The following is a 9518-nucleotide window of genomic DNA, read 5'->3' on the forward strand; positions in this document are numbered from 1 at the left end:
CTTTCCCCTCTCTTGTATCTACCTCTAACATTTTAGATAATTACTTGTGTGTCTTACACTTTTGAGCATGCAAAATGTCAAAACTACGGGGTGTGTGCTTTCACTCTTTGAAAGTTCAAAAATTTATTTTTCAATAAAAAATATTACATTTTTAGTATTAATGTGTGTTAAAAAACACATGTTAATATAATCTTATTTTTAAATGTTATAAATTAATAAAATATTAAAAAAATTAAACAAATAATAAAATATTTGTATATTTGAAAATATCCGTTAACTTATTAAATCAACCATTTCAAATTTAAAAAAAAATCACAATTAATAAATAATTTTATTTGTTAGATAAAGTAAATAAATATATGATGATATATATTTTATTTAAGAACAAGACTACGTTTCATTACAAGTAAGCTTCTGGCCTAAACATTGCAAATTTGAGAAGCTTAAACGAATAGGTAATATTGACGTATTAGAAAGACTCAAACTAGTGGATACTCTGATTTTCGACGATATCATCATCAATCATATTATTTATTTGCCTTCATGTTCAACAAAATCATCGTCTCAGAATTCACTTCCACTATAAATTGTTACTTCATGTTGGAGACAAATTCAATGGATTTCAACCGTAAAAACAAATATAAGCTAACCATGGCAACCATATAGTAGACTTTTTGTGACTTGGAATAGTGAAATATGAAACAACACCAAACATTGAAAAAGGTTTATTAAAACTGAGAATGTACATCATGACGACATTTTTACATAATGTGCTCTATATGTCAAGAATTATTCAAGTTGTAATTAGGCTCTAAGAATTTAACTTAATTTTGGTTTTTTACTCATCTTACAATAGTTGTTTTGAACAGTTATTATGTTATCATGTAATTTACTTGAAAATGACTTATTTAAATCGGTTTCCCTTTAGTATTTTTAAATATTTTCATACATGGCACATGTAACTAAACTAGTTTTTGCTAATAATAAATGACCGGAAATAGTATTTATTATATTTACATAAGTTCACCGTGATTTTTGGATGTTAGTTGGAAAATCAATTCACTTTGAAATGGATTGTGGAAGGGATATTCATTATATTTATATTAGTTCTCTGATGTTTGGTTTTAATTTTGAAGATATAAAATTGATTTTTGTATGTTTGGATGTTGTTGAGCAAAACTATTAGTGTCTCTATAATTAATTATAACCTAAACTTATGATTTATAGCTTTTGCATTCAAACTTGATTTTTACACTTAAATTTGTTGTTGAAGTAATTTTTATCCAAACATACATCTATGCTACATTCAACTTACTTTTAACTATAATTAATTTTACAAAATCAATTCAATAGAAATTAATTGTAATCAGTACACAACCAAACACACGTTGAAACAACTTTAGCTTATGGATTTCACGTGATCGATTCTCATCTAAATCACATGTGATTTATCAATTTTACCCCTTAAAAAAGTTGTGGCGATTAAACGTGTTTTCATCTAAATACAATCGTAGACTAATTCAAAAAAAAAAAATTGTTTAAAATCATATATACTTTTGGATATTTTTAGAAACCCTTTTGTGAAAATTACATGGATCAGATTTTCATTCTTTTTTCAAAACCAAACTACAATCATAAACTTTAGTACTTACTTATTTTTATTAGTATGATATATTGCATTTATATGTTATTTGTAAGTTTTTATTTTTTTTTTCTTCTAGTAATATTTATTAGTTTAATTTAATATATTTGTTGTTATTTCAAATATAATCGGTCATTTATGTAAGAGCAGAGGCACACCTAAGAGGTGAATGAATTAGATGTTTAATTTTTTTATTGTTTTCCGATACTTAATGAACGATTTCTCTGATTAGAATGATTGTATGACAAAAAAGTAAATGACATAAAATAACAAACACAACAATATTATCCTAATTCTCCCATATAACCAATGATACCTTCAGTCCTCTTGCATACTATATGAGATTTTTCCACTATTGTTAGATTATGTACAAATCTCACTATAGAATCTTTGCTACAAACTTCCAACACACTGCATACCATTATCTTAGATTAGAATGCTTGAAGAAAATACACAATTTTCTTTAAAAAACAATACAATAACTTTAATGATTTTTCAACGAATGTTCTTGACTAAGAACAATAGTATAACAGTTTGTACAATGATATTAATCAAATATTATTTTAAGTATACTAAAGAACATTTCTCGATGATATGAAAATATAGTGTAAGTACTTGAAATATGAAAAATAATTTTGAGAATATTTCAGAAAATTGTTTAAAGTTGTTTTTAAGTTTTGTAATAGGATTGATTGCGTTTAAAACTGAAGTTATGTGGTATTTATACTCCATAAACATCACTTCAGATCAGTGAGCATCGTTCCTAGAGGTTTGATGAACATATGCAATGATCTAAAACCCTTTTAGAATTGAAAAATTGCATTGCTTCGCAGTTGTATTTGACTACAACTTGTGTGTAGTCGACTACATCGTTGTAACTGAGTGAATTTTGCCACTAACTTGATTTTGAATTCAAATACATCATGTTGTAGTCGAATACAAATGTTCAGTTTTAGTTAATGACTTATCACTTGTATTCGACTACGTCATTACGTAGTCAAATACAGATGTTCAGTTTTAGCAACTGACTTATCATTTATATTTGGCTACAACATGTTGTAGTCGAATACAACATTGAATTTTGTCAAAAACTTTATTTCAAACATTATTCATGCATTTTTTACACTTTGAAATTTATTTTGATGCATATGCTAAAATGAAAGGTTCTCATGTGCATTTGAAATATAAGAATATTATATTGCATCATGTAGCTTTATATTGTGGGACTTCTAATATGTTTGACCACATTTGACTTTGATTGTTTGACTTCTTTTTCATCTTGCAACTTGACCACGTTCCTTGGTCTTTATCTTTGTAAAAAAACATAAGTATTTTACATTCTCCACCTTTTTCACAATGACAAAACCTTGTTGTTGGTGTGAATTCAACGCGTTTGATTGTTTTAATTTTTCTCTCCCGTAATACATGTTTACTCCCTCGTTGAGCTGGAGTTCATGCCATAATTTTAAAAATATTGAAGATTGACAAAAAAATTTAACAACAACAACATACCTATTTTCTTCCACTTTTAACTTGATCAAAAAGAACATCACAATGTAAAACCATAGTCATAAAGGTACAACCAAAACATTAGAAATTTTTTTAAAGATAAACAAACTACGTCAAATGCAATTTCAGTATCAAACTACATATCATCATCCGGTGGGAGGTGAAGGTGGTCGATTTTGACGGATAAGTCGTTAAGTTCATGTAACAAGATTCAATGGTTGCGGAAAATAATGGTCTACTTGGTTTGAAAGCGAGTGTGGATTGAGGTGTTCATGTTCTGAAATTGGGTAGTGGTGAAGGTTTGTAGAAAGTTTAGTGTGTTCATGATCATGCGGTTTGAAACATGATCATCATCAAATATCGTTTCTTCAACGTCTTCTTCCTCTTGGGCAGCAATAGATGTTTGGCCAAGATCACCTTGAAGTTATTCATTCCATATTATCTTCATACTCGGAAGCACATTCAAATTGAGCAAATTGTCCTTAGATGATTCATACATTAATTCTCTAGAAAAATCCAATTTAAAGTGATTCAAGATTCTAGTAACTTCATTTGCATAAGGTAAACCAGTAGCATTATTGGAAGCAAATAGGACAAAGCGGACAAAGTAAAGCCAGTTGAGTGGACATCCTTCGAACATGAAAAACATAATATGAAACTCAAATTCATATATTTGTGAGTAATTTATTACCTTAGGAACCATAATGTAGCTTATAAAGTAATGCAATAGCCTGTAATCAACAGTGAGATTTCCAACTCCGTACCGTTGCATAGCAAATTTGAAACCATTAAAAGTGTTCTCATCCAAAAACAATCGTAGACTAATTTTTTTTTTTAAATCATATATACTTTTGGATATTTTTAGAAACCCTTTTGTGAAAACTACACGAATGAGATTTTCATATTCTTTTTTCAAAACCAAACTACAATCATAAATTTTAATACTTACTTATTTTTATTAGTTTGATATATTGCATTTATATATTATTTGTAAGTTTTTAATTTTTTTTCCTAATAATATTTATTAGTTTAATTTAATATATTTGTTGTTATTTCAAATATAATCGATCATTTATATATCAAGTTCGAATTCGTGACATGATATTCAACCTAACAATATCAATATTTTTCAGTGTTAGACCTTACACATTCACAATATTAAATTTAAGAATAATATATGTTATAGTTTGCATGAAACCTACTATTTTATTGTGTTTTTGAGTTTGTTTGTTTAAGATTTTTAAAAATAATTTTGATTTTATACTATTAAAAATGATTTATGTGATAATTTATTTAAAAATAGTATAATTTGTTTTACACTTATTAGTTACCAATTTTTTTTAAAAATAATGGCATTCAATTAATAGATATTAATTATTAGAGATTTAAACACGATAAAAATTACATCTATAAAAAAATATATGTTTTGAAAATTATTTTTATAAAAAGTGTCTCAAAATAGTTTTTCACTTTAATAATTTTTTTAAATTTCATCATTAAAAAAAATTTGTTACAAAGAGATGAAATACTTAAAAATGATATTTTAAGACAAAACATTAAAACCAATTTTTTATTTGAAGCCTTATTTTTAAAATTAGTTTTTATTTATAAATATTATAACAAAAACATAAAATGCTATACAAAGCATTTTAAAAAAATCTTAAACAAACCGACATTTTATAATATTAAATCTTTTTTGTTAATAGTTTGAATTTGGATATTCAATAACATGTGTTTTTTTTTTTTAATTTGTCATTCAAACCTAACCGAACTGCATGAAATTTTATCATTTGAATTAGATGAAATTTTTCGTTAAATTCGATCTAAATCGTTCTGCGTTTATATTTGCAGTTATTAATGTTGTTACCCTACATTTTGATAACTTATTTACTTTTATGGTATTTGCGTTTGAAAGTTTATTTTTCACCTCTAAATCTTATCGAAAGTCTCTAAATTTTATGTGAATTAACTAATATGGAAATATATTTTATATGTTCGAATTGACTAATTTAAATATATATTTAATTATATATTTGAGAATATTGATAGATGAGAGAAGAAACACTTATTTGCAAGTCTATATTAGAAAAAAGACACAAAACAATTTATATATATATTTTTTGTGTGTTAAAACAAATTATTTTTAGTTAATAAACTGTTGTAAAAGGAAAATATAACGTGTTCATGAATTAGTTATACTTAATTAATATAATATTTAAAAAAATAGAAAATCCACAATCATGTAAAATAATTGTGCGTCTATAAAATACACACACAACTACACATATATGTATATACAAGAAGATATCAATTGACTCTAAAAACATTCAAAATCTTAACCATTTATTTTAAAAATAGTATATGACTAAGATTTATTATTCTTCTACTCTTAATTTTATAGTCCGCCCGACAAAACACGTTGAATAAAGCAATTGATACAAACCTGTGTTGTCTTCAACCTACTACAATTGGCTTAGAGGAGAAGAGCCATAAAATATAACTGGCTTAATCTGATGAAAAAATAAATAAAAGGGCCTTTTTAAATCTATGATTTTATATAATTGTAACCGTATCTTCCGCTCTCTCCCTTTTGTAATGATCAAGGCTGTGTTTAGACATCATGTGTTTTGACTTTTATGGATATATCGAACGCAAAATAATAAAAAGACTATTTAAACAATTAGAAGGTACCATATGATTAATACTCAATTTATATATAAATAAAAAGTAAAACTTTCAATCCAATACCCAACTCGATCTCATTTAATTGAAAGATACCGGCTTCCATCTTCCAAATAAGCCTCACATCTGCATGTTTGTGGCTTTCGAGAGACTACAAAATCTCGCAAGAAATCATTTCTAATTAATTTTAGCCATTACTTAATAACAAAATTGATGATCAAGATTTGGAATAATTATGGTGAATTATTATTTTAATTATGTCCCGATAGTTATTTTTTGAGTTAATTGGTCTCTTATTTATAAAAATAATCTCTTAATTTTAAAAATGAATTCTTTACCTTTAGTCGTAGATGACTTTGGTGACTTCAGTATATTTTAAAATAAAATTGACGATTTAAATTAATTAATAAAAATTATTTAAATAAAAGAAAATATTTGATTAAAGAAAAAAATAAATACAAAATCACCAAAAAATAAAAAATTCAAAGGAATAAAATCTCAAGAAAACTTACACGCATGTTAGTTACTCTTCATCCCATTCCTTTGAAAATAAACTATAAAGAATGTAACTACTTCCATAAAAAACTGGTGTATTTGCCTTTTTTGTGAAAGGAACCATTTCAAGAGTGTCTAGAGTGCTATATCTAAGTTTTCTTCTATATATATTTACATATCAACCAAATTATTCTTATTAAACGAGATTAAATATTAAATCTTATATAAGTTAATGCAGTTATATTAAATTAAATTTAATAATGCAATAATACAAACTTAAAATAATTGTTACCTATTATGAAAACTAATGTGGTGTGTGTTTTATTGGGTTCAAACCAATTTTTAACTAATTATATAAATAAACTTTAAATTAATCTAAAATGAATAAATTTTCCAAAATAAACAATTTTTGTTGTTGTATGGTTAAATTAAATTGAATTATTAGGTAAATGATAATTTATAATTTTACATAATAACTCGTATAAATGATAATCTCTGGAAATTTTATAATTTTATTAATTTATAATCAAATTTAAATACGTGTAAATGTCTTATGTAGTTATTTATATATAATTACATTAATTAAATATTAATAACAATGCTTTTATAGTATAACAGATTGCGCTCTACACAATATAAAATATAGTAAAACAATAAAAGGCGACGAGGAACAACCAAACAAACTTATATATGGCTATTAAAAGATTAATACTTTTTATTGAAAATTAAATTAATGAAATACAATTCACTTGTGGAAATAACTTTTTATACTGAAAATTTATCTTAAAGAACTCAAATGTTTAATATATGAAGGACTAAAGTTCAAACTATAACTAGAATGGTTATTGGAGATGCTTTAGAAATAAAATAAAAGTGAGATACACAAAAAAAATAAAAAACTATTTGAATAAAATTATTGAAATATAATAACATCTAATAAATATGAAATGTCTGGGAATTTCAAACACCGAAGAGTAAGCATGCAAAATTCTTATTAGATTAATCTTGTTTTATAGTAATATATATTATAAAAAAGTTGACAATATTAATTTGGAAATTATGAGAACAAATCACCGTAGACAAGATTAGTATATTAATATTTTTTATTTGAATTGCAATAAAAAAAAACAAGGGGGGAAATTTAGATGTACACGAGAGTGACACTTTGAAATTCTCTTATTTTTATTTTTTTGCTTTATAATATATAGTAATAATAGCTAGAAAGTAGTTGAGATAATTATAAATACAATTAAAATCTATTTTGTAATTACACTTTAAAAAATGATGTGGATTAAAACTCTCTCAACAACCTTAATTAATAAGAGCTACTTTTATGTAATTGCATTCAAATATAAACTACACGAGCATATACAAGTATAATATAAATAAATTTGCGTTTCAAATAAAAAACAAAATCAATTATTTCAAATCAGCTTAATAATATAACAAAAGGTATAATATAACAAAAGACTAAATTTAATTTTAACTAGTATTTTTATTTTATTTTATCCCTTAATTAGAGATTCTGTTGCTGAGAAAGTTACAAAAAGAAATGAATCATAATTAATGATTTTAAAACTCCAAAAAACTATGTAGTATAAATAATGTCAAAAATTATGTGAGTTAGATCAGGATTAGTAATTAAAAATTTACCATTACTTGTTTATTAATAAATGAAAATAAATAAATAACTTGAATTGAAGCAGGTTTTTTGTTTGTGTGCGTGTCATCATAATCTTTCCGTGCCCATCTTCTTTTTTTGGGTCAACATATGCTATGAACCTATAAAAGCAAAACGTATTCTATGAACACAACCAAATTTAAAAATCATACATTTGATTATATCTCAAATTCCAGATCACGCAATAAATGGTATTTGATTATAACTTAAATTCACATTTTATTTAAAAATCATACATTTGATTATAATGCAATAAACGATATTTGACTCATTTAAAGTAAATTTTTTACTTTACATAATAAAATAAATAATATAACTATTAATTATAAAATATATATTATTTTATGTATAATTAATTATAATATAAAAATAAAAATAATTAAAAAAATAATTTATTAATCCCTTCGTGAGTTGCATTACTCACTTTTTTTAAATTGTTATCCATTTATTAAATAAAGTTAATAAATAATAAATTTTAATTTATTAGTCCACTTCCAACACAGATTTTGCCATGTCTGATGCCACATCAACCTTTTTTAATTTCAAAAATTCATTAAACAGCTAAAAGTAAGAGAATCATACACAACAAAGATAGAATGAAAAATTTAGAAATATCAAAATCAAATTAAAAAAAGATACATTAAATCTATACTATTGATAACACATTAAATCTAAACAATGTTAGTTTAAAAAAATATACTAATATTCAACGGCTACTGTGTCGTATTCAGGTATGCAACTTTTTGTAAACGGTGCGTGTTAAACTTTGCCAGACTTAACAAGAAGTAAAAAATATAAAAAAAGACACGTTGTACTATATTATAATAAAAAATTAGTATATGAGTTTTATAAATTTTTTGATTAATAATTTATTTAATTAGTTTATGTGAACAAATTATAATATTTATTAAATTAAATGTTTTGGTATATTATCAATTTAATTTAGACTTTAATAATTACATAAATTATTTTTATAATTAAAATTAAACTTAAGAATTTAAATAAAATCATAAAAAGTTGTTTTAAAATGAATTTTAAAAATAAAATTTTAGAATTTAATGATATTAATCTAAAATATGATCAAATTATTAAATGATATATTATTTAATTATTAATAATTTAATTTAAGTAGTATTTAATTTTCAAATACTGTAAAAATTCCCTAAAAACAGTCAATCAATCAGTAGTTAATGGTGATTTTGTAAATAACTTGAGATAGGTGTGGTAAAGTGGGAGGGGAATTCGAAATTAATAATTTTGTCGTCCATTTTAATTTCTAATTTTTATTATGCGTGCAAAATTGGGTTTAGAGCCCAAAAAACCCAGCGGGTGGTATGTTGTGCACACCACGAAAATGTTAAATTGCCAGCCAATCCCATTCACTTCCTTCTCAGTGACCCCACCCGACCATTCAGCAAACAAGAAACCTCATTTTATTTATTTATTTATTTATTAAATTTAAATTTGAACAAATAAATTAAGAGAGAGAGAAAAAGACTTAAAGAAGAC

This window comes from Cicer arietinum, chromosome 7 (assembly GCF_000331145.2).
Source record: "Cicer arietinum cultivar CDC Frontier isolate Library 1 chromosome 7, Cicar.CDCFrontier_v2.0, whole genome shotgun sequence".
NCBI classification, from domain to species: Eukaryota; Viridiplantae; Streptophyta; class Magnoliopsida; order Fabales; family Fabaceae; genus Cicer; species Cicer arietinum.